Below are 16,441 nucleotides of genomic sequence, written 5' to 3'. Positions count from 1 at the left end.
AACAATCATCACATAACAACACCTGAAACATGTGTAAAAATAGGTACGTCAGCATAAAAATGCGTGTGAGATATATAGGTTTTATTATAATAGGATTCATGACTTATAAGTTTTAGAAAATATTTAATCAAAAATAGTCATGATCCTTAAAATATTTTCTTTTATAAATCATACTAAAATTTATAAGAAATCAGATAATAAAACAGAATAATACATAAATAAATAATTAAGTAAAATGAGTTTGTAAAACAATATTTTGATAAAAAGGTTTGTAATATATATATAAAAATATACTTTGGTTTTAAGAAAGTCGAATAAATAATATATTAAAATATATTTCAGTTCCAAAATAGTTAAACAAATAGTATACTAAATATACTTTAGTCGTCAAAATAATAATTTTCAGTAGTATATCAAAAGTATACTTTGGTTTTATTAATAACATATTAAACTATGCTTTGGTTTTATAAATAACATATTAAACTATGTTTTGGTTTTATAAATAACATATTAAACTATGTTTTGGTTTTATAAATAACATATTAAACTATGTTTTGGTTTTATAAATAACATATTAAGCTATGTTTTGGTTTTATAAAATAACATATTAAACTATGTTTTGGTAATTAACAAAATATATGTTGGTTTTGTACAATATCACACATGAGAGCATATCAAACTATATTTTTGGGAGTATAACTAAATATACAATAAAAATGTGATTTAAGAATTCATTCAGACCTGAGTACATCAAAATACACCTTTGAGACTATAGAAATACCACAAAGGCAATCCCTATTTGGATTAAATATCGGTTTCTGACATTGCATGACAGCAGGAATGGGGTGTCAAATCCTATAGTGCTATATCATACTACCAACCGGTCTGGTGAACATAAAATACGTACTATCCAACAATTTATTTTATAATCTTTGAAAAATTAGAGTTTAAACCATAAATAATCATTCAGTTTGTCAAAAGATAAGTACTAACATGTATAATCAATTTATACTTTGAAATCATGAACATAACAATTAGGTACACATGTTCCACCCCAAAACATTGAAAACAATAAAAGAGGGGACTATGTACTCACTTGAGAGTGCTTAGAAGTCTTGAACAACTACCAAGCCAGCTAGAGGGATTACGAAATCAAACGGCACCTAATATAGGTAACTAAGTAAATAAATTGGACCTAAATCGGAAGATCGGATAGAATGAGGTTTCATAAACCAAATGAGTGTGGGAACTCATATGATATGCTTTAACAAAGCCTACATACTAAAACGAAACCTAACCTAAGTGCTTACGACCCATTTTGACCCGTTTAGGTAGCTTACGCTACTTTAACGCGTCGTTCGCGTAAAACGCATTCGGAACGCCTAACTAGTCCTAGGACAAGTATTATATGCCTAAACATGTTTAATTATGTTGCATAATCGGCTAAATGACAAAAAGTTTGGGTTACATATGCTTAAATATCAATAATGCATAAAAAGGGCATTTTGGTCATTTTCCTAAGGCATATAAACTACCTATCATACGACTAACTAAATGAAGTGACCATAAGGTATAACCTCGAAAGGTTATTCCCTATGCAACTATGGTGACCTAATGTGCTTGGTCGGATCCTAATGATCGACCAAACGGGTCGGGTTCGAAAGTCTAAGCGTTGTTTTAACATGTTTAACTCGTCACTTTAGGTTTAGTGCTTATATAGAGTCGTAAAGGTAAGCGGTCTAAACAACCGCTTAGACTTTCGAACCCGACCCGTTTGGTCGATCATTAGGATCCGACCAAACTCATTAGGTGACCATAGTTGCATAGGGAATAACCTTCCGAGGTTATACCTTATGGTCACTACGTTTAGTTAGTTGAATGATAGGTAGTTTATAAGCCTTAGGAAAATGACCAAAATGCCCTTTTTGCGCATAAATTCATTTTAAGTATATGTAACCTAAATTTTGACATCTAAAATAATTAGGCAACATTGTTAGACATGTTAAGGCATATATTACTTGTCATAGGACTAGTTAGGCGGTCCGAACGTGTTTTACGCGAACGACGCGTTAAAGTAGCGTAAGCTACCTAAAGGAGTCGTAATAGGTCGTAAGCACTTAGGTTAAGTTTCGTTTTAGAATGTAGGCTTTGTTAAACCATATTACATGAGTTCCTATACTCATTTGGTTTACGAAACCACATTTTATCCGATCCTCCGATTTAGGTCCGTTTATTAATGTAGTTACCCATATTAGGTGCCTTTTGATTTCCATGATCCCTCTAGCTTTGCTTGGTTCTTGTTCAAGACTTCTAAGCACCCTCAAGTGAGTAAATAGTTCCCATCTTTTACTGTTTTTCAAACATTTTGGGGGTGAAACACATGTGCCTACTTGTTATTTTCGTGCTTTCCATGCTTTATATCATACTTGCTATGTTCATTAGTACACGTATAGTACATGATTTTATCCATGTTTTTGCTATGTATGTTCATTTTTCGCATACTTAGTACATTATTTTATATTACATTTCATGCTATGTATGTCCATTTAGTGCACACTTAGTACATTGTTTTACATTACATTTCATGCTATGTATGTTCATTTGTTGCATACTTAGTACATTGTTTTACATTACATTTCATGCTATGTATGTTCATTTGTTGCATACTTAGTACATTATTTTACATTACATTTCATGTTATGTATGTCCATTTTGTGCATACTTAGTACATTGTTTTCATAAAACATGCTTACATTTTGGTATGACATTTGGTTTGTTTAAATGGGACAATAATACATTCATTAACATTGATCACGCCGTTCGTTAGTAGGTAGTGGTACCATAGGAATTGACAACCCCCATTCCTGAGATCCTAGGTTTGTTTGGGTCGAAGGAATGACCGAATTTGATATACATTGTTTAGATAAACCTTTAACTTCGTTTAAGGGTTTGTCGCCACAGTCGCAAGGCTTGAGTGTATGCATTAAAACAATACTGCATAGATGTTTGTATCAGTAAGGCATGCATTTGTTTTACAAAACATAACTTTTGATTTATTCAAACACATTGTTTTGTGCATTTTAAATATGATTAAATAGTCACTTTTTACTTGTCATACATGACATTTGTTTACACATTACATGATTTACATTTGACAATAGACATGGTTTTTACATAAACATTTGACAATTGGTTTAAACAAGACATTTTTGGTGGTTTGTTTTGGTAAGTGATTTAAGTAACGAGGCGTGTGTAATATGGTAAAAGCATGGTGGATACGCCGCTGGTACTTCCTATATATAAGTGCTTTTATGGTATTACATATCGTAGCGTTACTTAAACCATTTCAAGTTGGACATAATACATTTTACACTTGTATCACATCTTCATGAAACATTGTTTTACAAACAACATATGTTATACAAACTCATTTTACTTGGTCATTTATTTATCTATGCATCTTTCTTTTATATCATCTGATTTCTTATCACTATTTGTATGATTTATAAAAGAAAACATTTTACAAGGTTCATGACTAATTTTTGTTAAACATTTTCTTTTAAACTTACATGTGACACCCCAGGATAACCGGGAAAACCTTACAACTTGACTAGCTTCCTCAGTGAGTGCCATCAAATTTCGGGACGAAATTTCTTTCAACTTGGGGATGATGTGACAACTCGAAATTTAGAACCTTTCTTGTATCTTGATGTAACTTGCTTGAAACATTTCGTGACTAGTAACTTGTTAATGTAATGACATAAGTGAACATTTTATGTGACTATGTGCTTGCTTGTACGTATGGTATATATGTATGTATATTATGTGAGCCGAGAACCCAACTCGAGACGACAAGGACCCGACTCGAGACCATGAGGTCTCGAGTGAATAGTGGCCGGTTGGGCCAAATGGGCCGTAAACCCCTTAGCCGACTTATAAGCCCTTTAGGGTGCACCTTGTGGAACTAGTATATATATCATACTCCTTGTCAACCTTACCACTCTTTGGACAACCACACTCACCCTCCTCTACACACCCTCCTACTAAAACCCTAAGAACACAAGCACACTCCCCCATTCTCGGATCCAATCGGTTGGCACTAGGATCTTCGGTTCAAGCTTGGAAATCGACATTGGAATTCACCTTTCCTACCCCTCAACCGGTTAGTATTTCTTAAGGCTTAGTGTTAATGTGTTCATGTTGTGTTTGTGCTTGGATTGATGAATGTTAAAGTGTTTGACAATGTGTTGTTGTTGAGTTATGCATGAATGATATGTGTTGAAAATCGGTTCATGAATGTTTCTTGTTATTTGTTGACAAAAAGATGATATCACATGTATGATAATAAGAAATCGGTTAACATGTCTCTAAATGAAGTTTGAACCACTAGGTAATCAATGTTCCTAAAAACCGGCTTGCACTTGTCATGAAATCGGATTAGCAAAACCGAGTTGTGGTGTTATGTTATATGTGTGATTTTGATTATGTTTATGGTTGATGCAAAAATATGCATAAAGGGTTAGTGTATGTTTGAATATTTGAAGAACATGAAGAACTTGTTGAATATGGGTTGAATGTTTGAAATTCTGCTTGTTTGATCTGATTTCATGAATTGTTAGACAACAAAACATGTTTTAGTGGATAGTACAATATTTGTGTTGCATGACATTCAAATTCTATTGGATAGTACAACTGTGCAGAATCAGCAACTGTTGGGGAGTCGAGACCCCTGGTTGCGACTCGAAACCTCCACGTTGCGACACCAGTTGCGAGTCGAGAACACCTGGTTACGACTCGCAACCATAACATGACAAGCCGAGACCACAGGTTGCGACACAGGTTACGAGTCCCGTTGCGACTCGAGACCTTAGCATGATCAGCCGAGACCACGGTTGCGACTTAGGTTGCGACTCGCAACCACCCATGATCAACATAAACAGCATGACTCGAAACCATGATTGCGAGTCCGGTTACGACTCGAGACCACGCTTATTGGACTTGCTTAGTTACGGGCCATGGTTAATGGGCCGGCCTTGTGGACTTCTGTGTTAACTATTTTATGCGTGTTTTGGGCTTAAGTGATTGGGCTGAACAGATGGGCTATACCTATACGTGCTACTGTTAACTGATTATGTTGTGCACTGTTGTTGAAACTACCATGATATAACTGTATGCCATGACTACTACTTGTACGTGCACTGCTTGGTTCGAATCTGATCATAAGTGGTATCTATGTTAGGACGTAATTGACTACTTGCGACTTGATTGACCTTTCTGTGTTACTACCGAGCAAACCAAGGTGAGTTCACACCCTCTACAAAGCATGGGATTCCCTGGGTTGGGAACGGGGTTAAGGAACGTGGGTTCCTCGTCCTCCTTGGGTAGGACGGTGTTGGTTCAGGAATGTAATTCCTCGTCCTGGTGGACGGATAACTCGTACTAGACTAAAACTCTATCACGAAGTCCCTCCTTTTTGTATCGACTTAATCGCCGGGCCAATGGCGAGCGGGTCATTAGTTAGATAGCGCTATTTAGGTCTGACAAACCTCACACCGTGCCGCAGAGGGCGGGCGTGAACTAATGGATCTGGGGCACGTCAATGATGATAGACATTGATGTTTTCAGGGCACATAAACATGACTACAGTCAGCAGTCGATATGGTAACGAGTCTAGTGTACGCATGGGGTAGCCCCCACGGCCGAAATGCCTGATAACTAACATGGGGTAGCCCCCACGGCTGGAGTGCCGGAGTAACTGGGAATGAACAAGTCACGTTTTTAATCTATGGGGTAACCCCCACGGCAGGATGCCAGTTAAAGGAAACTGTTTTCGAAATAACTAAAACGAACACCCAACCGTGAACTCACTCAACTAGTTGTTGACTCGTTACTACATGCTTTGCAGGACCATAGGTACTCAGCTGGAGCTTGCATGGAGGAGAGTCGTTGTGGGACACGGATTGCTGCGTACCTTGTTAAACTTGAAAACATTTGAACTTATGTTTTACTTTTGAGACTTATGCTTCCGCTTGCAACTTAAACTTGTTTGTTTTGAAACACCAATCGTATTGGTTAAACTTTTATAACTGTTTATATGCTCGTTCAGTATGATTGGTGGCTGGATCCTGGTCAGTCACGCCTCCAAGCGGTAGTACTCCGCAGGTGGGATTTTGGGGGTGTGACAGATTGGTATCAGAGCCATTGGTTATAGTGAACTTGGTTTTAATAAAGGAGAAATGTTTTTATTAAAACCAGACTATAACCGGTATAGTGCTCAACGGTCCACAACGACGCTCCACCCCACATGCAAGGCTCGACATTCTAGGTGATATGATATGTGTATATTGCCTACTTGTTAGATACATAGTACATTGCTCATGGTATGCTTGATTAGTATAACTACTGTTGTTTGAACACGTGCGTGCTTACTCTGTCCTACTATCGTACTTTCGCGAACCTCTCTCACACGTATTACTCTTGTTATGAAGAATCATGTCTGGACGCGTTAACATGACACAAGCCCAGTTGACGGCTTTGATCAACGAACGAGTTGCCGCAGCGCTTGCAGCTGCAAACGCAGGAGGTATATCCTGCAGTCCGAATTTGTTCTAGGATCATTTGGATCCTACTCTCGTGAACCAACCTTTGTGTTAAACTCTGTCTTTCTTTCACCTACCTTAGGTCAATATGCTCAGGCACCGGTGTGCACTTTTAAGACCTTTATGGACTGCCGACCCGCTACTTTTAGCGGAACTGAAGGAGCAGTAGGTCTCCTACACTGGTTTGAGAAACTAGAATCTGTGTTCGAAATGTGTGAATGCCCCGAAGCGCGCAGGGTGAAGTATGCTACTGGTACCCTCGAGGGTTTGGCCCTCATGTGGTGGAATGCTCAAGTGCAAATGCTGGGGTTGGTTGCTGCCAACGCCACCCCGTGGGAAAATTTCAAGGAAATGATCAGGGAGGAATACTGCAGTCGCGATGACATCCATAAGCTGGAAGATGAGTTCTACAATCTCAAGATGACGGGGTCAGAGATTGAGGCGTATACTAAGAGATCGCATGAGCTTGCCTTGTTGTGTCCTACTATGGTGGATCCTCCGTATAAGCGAATTGAACTCTATCTCAAGGGCTTGGTGCCAGAGATCCAAAGTCATGTGACTTCAGCAAACTTGACTACTATCCAGCAGGTTGTTCAGTTAGCTCACCGTCTCACTGATCAGGCGGTGGAGCAGAACAAGTTACCAAAGCGCATAGGTGCTGCAACTACTTCGGGTACCTCAAGTGAAAACAAGCGAAAGTGGGAAGGAACGTCAAGCAAGGGTTCGACATCTGTGCAATCTCAGTCTCAGCAAAGAAAGAATGAGGACTACAAGAGCCCCAGTCAGCAATCGTCTGGTGGTCAAAGTCATGGTGGGTACAAGGGGAATCACCCCAAATGCAATTGTTGCAACCTACACCACAGTGGGCCATGCACCAGGGGCAACTGTCTTCGGTGCAACAAGCCTGGTCATGTTGCAAAGGATTGCAGGAGCGTATATCCCGCCAATCAGAATCGTCAGCAACCTCAACAGAACCAGCGACAGCAACAGGGTAACAACAAAGGATGCTTTCAGTGTGGAGCTGAAGGTCACTTCAAGAAAGATTGTCCCCAACTGAACCAGAACAACAACAACAACAATCATGGGAATGGTAACAATGGGAACAACAACAATGGTGCCAGGGGGCGAGTGTTCGTGATTGGTCAAGGTGAAGCAAGGAATGATCCCAACGTGGTGACGGGTAAGTACCTTCTCGACGACTTTTATGTTACAGTCTTATTTGATTCGGGTGCCGATACTAGCTATGTGTCACTAGAAGTTAGTAAAATGCTTAAGCGTATTCTAACACCCCTGAGCGACAAGCACACTGTAGAGCTAGCAAATGGTAAGAGCTTGGAAGCCTCACACGTAGTCAAGGGTTGCCAACTTATTCTCGCTAACCAGACCTTCTCTATTGACCTTATTCCTATCGTTTTGGGTAGCTTCGACGTTGTCATTGGGATGGATTGGTTATCCCAACACCGAGCAGAGATTCTTTGCAACGAGAAGATCGTTCGTATTCCTGGTTTAGGTAGTGAACCTCTCATGATTTGTGGCGACAAGAGAAGTGCTGTTGAGAACATCATCTCTCTCCTTAAGGCCCAGAAATGCTTACGAAAGGGCCACACTGCGATTTTGGCTCTAGTTACTGATACCACAGAGAAAGAGAAGAAGCTAGAAGATTTTCTAGTTGTACGTGACTATCCTGAGGTATTCCCTGAGGAATTACCTGGTCTTCCGCCCCATCGCCAAGTCGAGTTTCAGATTGAACTAGCTCCTGGAGCTGCGCCTGTAGCCCGTGCACCTTATCGTTTAGCTCCATCCGAGTTGGAAGAACTCTCCACGCAACTACAAGAACTCTTGGATAAGGGTTTCATTCGTCCTAGCTCATCGCCTTGGGGAGCCCCAGTACTATTTGTGAAGAAGAAGGACGGTACCTTCAGGATGTGTATCGACTATCGTGAACTCAACAAGGTGACTGTGAAGAACCGCTATCCCCTACCGCACATTGACGACTTGTTCGACCAGTTACAGGGGTCAAGCTACTACTCAAAGATTGACCTGAGATTGGGATACCACCAGCTGAGAGTTCGAGAAGAGGATGTCTCTAAGACAGCCTTTAGAACCCGTTATGGGCACTATGAGTTTTTGGTCATGCCGTTTGGGCTGACGAACGCACCCGCAGTTTTTATGGACTTGATGAATCGAGTGTGCAAGCCCTACCTAGACAAGTTTGTTATAGTCTTCATCGACGACATCCTGATCTATTCTAAGAGTAAAGAGGAGCACGAACAGCATCTACGGCTTATTCTGGAACTCCTTCGGAAAGAACAGCTCTATGCAAAATTCTCGAAATGCGACTTCTGGCTTCGTGAAGTCCATTTCCTAGGTCACGTGGTAAACAAGGATGGGATTCACGTTGATCCATCCAAGGTAGACTCTATTAAGAACTGGCCTGCGCCTCGCACACCAAAGGAAATTCGCCAATTCTTGGGATTGGCAGGTTACTACAGGAGATTCATCAAGGACTTTTCTAAGATCGCGCAGCCTCTCACCTTACTAACGCAGAAAGGCGTTGTTTATCATTGGGGAAATGCACAAGAGTTAGCTTTTCAGCATCTAAAGGATAGACTTTGTAGTGCACCTATCCTTTCACTGCCAGAGGGCACAGAAGATTTTGTGGTTTACTGTGATGCATCAATTCAAGGTCTTGGTTGTGTATTGATGCAACGAGATAAGGTCATAGCTTACGCCTCACGACAACTCAAAGTTCACGAGAAGAACTACACTACACATGATTTGGAGCTGGGAGCTGTTGTTTTCGCACTTAAGTTATGGCGGCATTACCTATACGGAACCAAGTGCGCCATCTACACCGACCACAGGAGCCTAGAGCACATATTCAAGCAGAAGGAACTGAATATGCGGCAACGACGATGGGTCGAGCTACTAAATGACTACGAGTGCTCCATCAGGTATCACTCGGGCAAGGCCAATGTTGTGGCTGACGCCCTCAGTCGGAAGGACACTGCGCCTAAGCGCGTAAGAGCTCTACAACTCACTATACATTCTAGTCTACCTTCGCAAATACGAGCTGCTCAGATAGAAGCACTGAAACCAGGAAACGTTAGAGCTGAAGCCCTACGCGGGTCAAGGCAACGCCTAGAACAGAAGGAAGACGGTGCTTACTACGTAACAGGACGCATTTGGGTCCCACTCTATGGCGACTTACGAGAACTTGTGATGGATGAAGCGCACAAATCTCGCTACTCGGTACACCCTGGTTCGGACAAGATGTACCACGACATTAAAACTACGTATTGGTGGCCTAGCATGAAGGCCCACATAGCAACTTACGTCAGCAAGTGTTTGACTTGTGCGCGAGTCAAGACAGAATATCAGAAACCCTCAGGCCTACTCCAACAACCAGAGATACCACAATGGAAATGGGAGCAAATTTCCATGGATTTCGTTACTGGCCTACCTAGATCACAGCGCGGAAATGATACTATCTGGGTGATCGTGGATCGACTTACAAAGTCCGCACACTTCTTGGCAATTAAGGAAACAGATAAATTCTCCACTTTGGCGGAAATATACCTCAAGGAAGTTGTTTCGAGGCACGGGGTGCCCACCTCTATCATCTCTGATCGAGATGCACGTTTTACTTCGGAACTGTGGCAAGCAATGCACAAGTCTTTTGGCTCACGTCTAGATATGAGCACAGCGTATCACCCACAGACGGACGGGCAGTCCGAACGCACTATCCAGACCTTAGAAGACATGCTTCGCGCTTGTGTAATCGACTTTGGCAACAGCTGGGAAAGGCATCTGCCACTCGTGGAATTCTCGTATAATAACAGCTACCACACTAGCATTAAAGCTGCTCCGTTTGAGGCATTGTACGGACGTAAATGCCGATCACCTCTTTGTTGGGCAGAGGTGGGGGATAGTCAAATCACTGGTCCAGAACATGTGGTGGACACTACTGAGCGGATCGCTCAAATACGACAACGCATGGCGGCCGCTCGAGACCGTCAGAAGGCCTACGCCGATAAGGGCAGGAAACCACTTGAGCTCCAGGTTGGGGAGCGGGTATTACTCAAAGTTTCACCCTGGAAGGGTGTGGTTCGTTTTGGTAAACGAGGCAAACTCAACCCACGATACGTTGGACCTTTCGAAATCATTGAGAAAATAGGCAAGGTGGCCTACCGACTGAACCTACCAGCAGAACTCGGTGCAGTTCACAACGTTTTCCATGTGTCGAATCTGAAGAAGTGTCTGTCAGATGAGACCCACGTAGTTCCTCTGAAGGAACTCACGGTCGACGAACAGTTGAAATTCATCGAAGAACCAGTCGAAATCACGGACCGGGATGTTAAGGTCCTCAAAAGCACTAGAATACCTCTCGTTCGAGTTCGTTGGAACTCACGTCGCGGCCCAGAGTTCACCTGGGAGCGCGAAGATCGGATGAAACAAAAGTATCCCCAACTGTTTGAGAACAGTACAACCGCTACTGAGGCTGAAGCTACGGAATTTCGGGACGAAATTCCAGATCAACGGGGGGTGGATGTGACACCCCAGGATAACCGGGAAAACCTTACAACTTGACTAGGTTCCTCAGTGAGTGCCATCAAATTTCGGGACGAAATTTCTTTCAACTTGGGGATGATGTGACAACTCGAAATTTAGAACCTTTCTTGTATCTTGATGTAACTTGCTTGAAACATTTCGTGACTAGTAACTTGTTAATGTAATGACATAAGTGAACATTTTATGTGACTATGTGCTTGCTTGTACGTATGGTATATATGTATGTATATTATGTGAGCCGAGAACCCAACTCGAGACGACAAGGACCCGACTCGAGACCATGAGGTCTCGAGTGAATAGTGGCCGGTTGGGCCAAATGGGCCGTAAACCCCTTAGCCGACTTATAAGCCCTTTAGGGTGCACCTTGTGGAACTAGTATATATCATACTCCTTGTCAACCTTACCACTCTTTGGACAACCACACTCACCCTCCTCTACACACCCTCCTACTAAAACCCTAAGAACACAAGCACACTCCCCCATTCTCGGATCCAATCGGTTGGCACTAGGATCTTCGGTTCAAGCTTGGAAATCGACATTGGAATTCACCTTTCCTACCCCTCAACCGGTTAGTATTTCTTAAGGCTTAGTGTTAATGTGTTCATGTTGTGTTTGTGCTTGGATTGATGAATGTTAAAGTGTTTGACAATGTGTTGTTGTTGAGTTATGCATGAATGATATGTGTTGAAAATCGGTTCATGAATGTTTCTTGTTATTTGTTGACAAAAAGATGATATCACATGTATGATAATAAGAAATCGGTTAACATGTCTCTAAATGAAGTTTGAACCACTAGGTAATCAATGTTCCTAAAAACCGGCTTGCACTTGTCATGAAATCGGATTAGCAAAACCGAGTTGTGGTGTTATGTTATATGTGTGATTTTGATTATGTTTATGGTTGATGCAAAAATATGCATAAAGGGTTAGTGTATGTTTGAATATTTGAAGAACATGAAGAACTTGTTGAATATGGGTTGAATGTTTGAAATTCTGCTTGTTTGATCTGATTTCATGAATTGTTAGACAACAAAACATGTTTTAGTGGATAGTACAATATTTGTGTTGCATGACATTCAAATTCTATTGGATAGTACAACTGTGCAGAATCAGCAACTGTTGGGGAGTCGAGACCCCTGGTTGCGACTCGAAACCTCCACGTTGCGACACCAGTTGCGAGTCGAGAACACCTGGTTACGACTCGCAACCATAACATGACAAGCCGAGACCACAGGTTGCGACACAGGTTACGAGTCCCGTTGCGACTCGAGACCTTAGCATGATCAGCCGAGACCACGGTTGTGACTTAGGTTGCGACTCGCAACCACCCATGATCAACATAAACAGCATGACTCGAAACCATGATTGCGAGTCCGGTTACGACTCGAGACCACGCTTATTGGACTTGCTTAGTTACGGGCCATGGTTAATGGGCCGGCCTTGTGGGCTTCTGTGTTAACTATTTTATGCGTGTTTTGGGCTTAAGTGATTGGGCTGAACAGATGGGCTATACCTATACGTGCTACTGTTAACTGATTATGTTGTGCACTGTTGTTGAAACTACCATGATATAACTGTATGCCATGACTACTACTTGTACGTGCACTGCTTGGTTCGAATCTGATCATAAGTGGTATCTATGTTAGGACGTAATTGACTACTTGCAACTTGATTGACCTTTCTGTGTTACTACCGAGCAAACCAAGGTGAGTTCACACCCTCTACAAAGCATGGGATTCCCTGGGTTGGGAACGGGGTTAAGGAACGTGGGTTCCTCGTTCTCCTTGGGTAGGACGGTGTTGGTTCAGGAATGTAATTCCTCGTCCTGGTGGACGGATAACTCGTACTAGACTAAAACTCTATCACGAAGTCCCTCCTTTTTGTATCGACTTAATCGCCGGGCCAATGGCGAGCGGGTCATTAGTTAGATAGCGCTATTTAGGTCTGACAAACCTCACACCGTGCCGCAGAGGGCGGGCGTGAACTAATGGATCTGGGGCACGTCAATGATGATAGACATTGATGTTTTCAGGGCACATAAACATGACTACAGTCAGCAGTCGATATGGTAACGAGTCTAGTGTACGCATGGGGTAGCCCCCACGGCCGAAATGCCTGATAACTAACATGGGGTAGCCCCCACGGCTGGAGTGCCGGAGTAACTGGGAATGAACAAGTCACGTTTTTAATCTATGGGGTAACCCCCACGGCAGGATGCCAGTTAAAGGAAACTGTTTTCGAAATAACTAAAACGAACACCCAACCGTGAACTCACTCAACTAGTTGTTGACTCGTTACTACATGCTTTGCAGGACCATAGGTACTCAGCTGGAGCTTGCATGGAGGAGAGTCGTTGTGGGACACGGATTGCTGCGTACCTTGTTAAACTTGAAAACATTTGAACTTATGTTTTACTTTTGAGACTTATGCTTCCGCTTGCAACTTAAACTTGTTTGTTTTGAAACACCAATCGTATTGGTTAAACTTTTATAACTGTTTATATGCTCGTTCAGTATGATTGGTGGCTGGATCCTGGTCAGTCACGCCTCCAAGCGGTAGTACTCCGCAGGTGGGATTTTGGGGGTGTGACATTACAAGTCATGAATCCTATTTTAATAAAACCTATGTATCTCACAGGCTTTTTTATGCTGACGTACCTACTTTCACATGTGTTTTCAGGAGATGATGCATAGGATTAATCAAGATACACTTAGGCGGACTTGGGCCTTAGTGACAATAAAAGATGCAAGACTAGTTAATTATGTTGTGTTTCCTTGTTTTTAAGGCATTGTAACATCTTTTAATTCAATAAAACAAAATTTCAATTTCCATGTGTTATGAAACAATGATTCTGTTACAACACTCCCTGACGATTCCGCCGCAATTTGTTGTTTTACGCGGTCGGGGTGTGACAGAAAAGTTGGTATCAGAGCTCATGGTTATAGGTGTCACACCCCTTTCTAAGGCGGAAGCACGAGGTGTGATCATGAAAGGTTCTCATTGCATACGAAAGGTAAACATACTACATGCTCTTAAAAATAACTTCAAATGCCAAACATTTCATAACTTGAAAACATAAGTTTAGTGTTTACATCACGAGATAACATAAAACATTGTCTGAAAAGTTTACAACTTTATTCAACGATAAACATAAATGACATCCAAGAGCATGAGTAAGACTGCGCGCACATCCACTTTAGTTACCTGAAATACATGTGAGTTTTGTAAAAACGTTAACATAATGTTGGTGTGAATTCATGCAGTGTTTGTGTTGAATGTTTAAATACTTGAATGAAAACATGGTATGTAACTTGTAGAATGTATAAATGTTTGAATGTAACTTGTAAAACATATCTGTAACTAAGTACCATGAATGACTGAGATCGCTAGTGGTTTGCAAGGCCACTAACATGTGTCACGACATAGGAAGTCACCAAACCTAGGCATTTTTTTCGACTTTGACTGAGACACAGAAGCACTCATTGGTAGAAGTAGGCCAAGAGTGGGGTTGCCTGAAACCCATTAGATCTAACCTTTTGTTCCGCGGTCTGAATGTATACGTTGATTAATGGTGCTTATGGTACCCTATTCGGGACATGATCTAGAATGTTTCACTTGAATGTTTTTGTACTCCATCATACCATTTGTAAACATTGTAACATTTGTAACATGTATTTCACCCCCGAAGTTATAAAACCAAAAACAGCTAGAGAAAAGGGGGAGCATGAACTTACAACTTTGCGTTCCTGCGTCGTAAACTTCACCAGATTTGCTTATCTAGCTTCGTGACCTAAACGTGTTTTATTAACCTTCGTCACTAGACTTGTATCGTACAAGTACAAGTCACTATCTTTTATGTATTTGTTCTTGTGTTAAAAATAATTTATATTTTTAACTATGTGACTTACTTATATTATTTTCTCAAAAATAAATATAAGTATCTTGTATTTTTCACCCGAATTATGTATTTTGTCTAAATCTTCACTTCATGTTCATAATTATTTATTCTATCAAGTAATATATTTTCATAAATATATTTTCATGTATGTGTCTAAGCATGTTGTATGTGTATTCTTGTGCTTTTTTACTTCTTATGAGTCTTTAGCGTATTTTCAAGTCCTAATACACTATTACATGTAATACATACTACATATACTTAGCACAAAATTTGGTGTTCAATAAATATATATATTTTTCTCAAGAACATACATAGTTAATATCAATTTTTATCTTGAAGAAATCATCATTTCTTAACTTGAAGTTTGCACAAAAATTAGGGAAACCTTGGTAAATATTTTTAGGGAATAAGTTTCACCAAAACTTATATTTTTCTAAGTGTCAAAATTTTATAGAAATTTTGACAAAGTTTCCCCTAAAAATGGAGGTTTCCCATGTTTTTAAAACATGTATTTATTTTCTTTTAAAATCATCTCATCAATCAACAACCTAATCAAGACTTTACCACAAGCCAAAATCACGTAAATCACACTATATCATGAACTTGAAGTTTTTGTAAAAACTTGTAGTAACTTACCATGTTATTTAGTAGGTTTAGTTACCCTTAAAAACATGGTTATTTATTTGTAAACCACTTTCTTGAAAGATTTAGTCTTTTACAACTTGTAAGATGATTTTTCAAAAAATACTTCTTTTGTATTTTTCTTGTTTCATAAGTGTTTATACACTTGTTTTTCTATTAAAAATAGTGTAAGTTTATATAAAAACCAAGATCTTCTAAAAATCATATTTTGAACTTGGTTTTCTTGGAAAATCATTTATAAACCTTGGATTTATAAGTTTACTAGTTTACTTTATTTAAAACTCATTTTACTTTAAAGAAATCATTTTTATTTGTCGAGTTAATGTGTTCACTAGAAGATCATCATCATAGGTTTTTACATAATCATCTTCCCTCTTGCTAGATTATGTGTTTAAACACCATCTAGCAAGCTTCATGTGATGATCAACATCAATATTTCTAGTTTTCACAAGCAAACACTACCCATTTACTAAATAATATTATTTCATCAAGATTCATCATGCATATAAGTTTTATGTTCAAGTTTCATGAATATGTCTTTTAATGTTCTAGTAATTTTTAACATAACATATCTTTTATTCAAGCAAAAATGGAAGTAAACAAAGATCAAAAGAGCCTTACCACTAGCTTCAAGCTAGGGAAGTAAGATAATGGAAATCGAGTGGATAAAAGCACACGGAAGAGGTCCATCAAGATCCGAGTCCACCAAACCTTCTAATACGGCACCTTAC

Source organism: Helianthus annuus, chromosome 17 (genome assembly GCF_002127325.2).
Source record: "Helianthus annuus cultivar XRQ/B chromosome 17, HanXRQr2.0-SUNRISE, whole genome shotgun sequence".
Classification (NCBI taxonomy): Eukaryota; Viridiplantae; Streptophyta; class Magnoliopsida; order Asterales; family Asteraceae; genus Helianthus; species Helianthus annuus.
Note: the sequence above shows the minus strand (reverse complement) of the source record.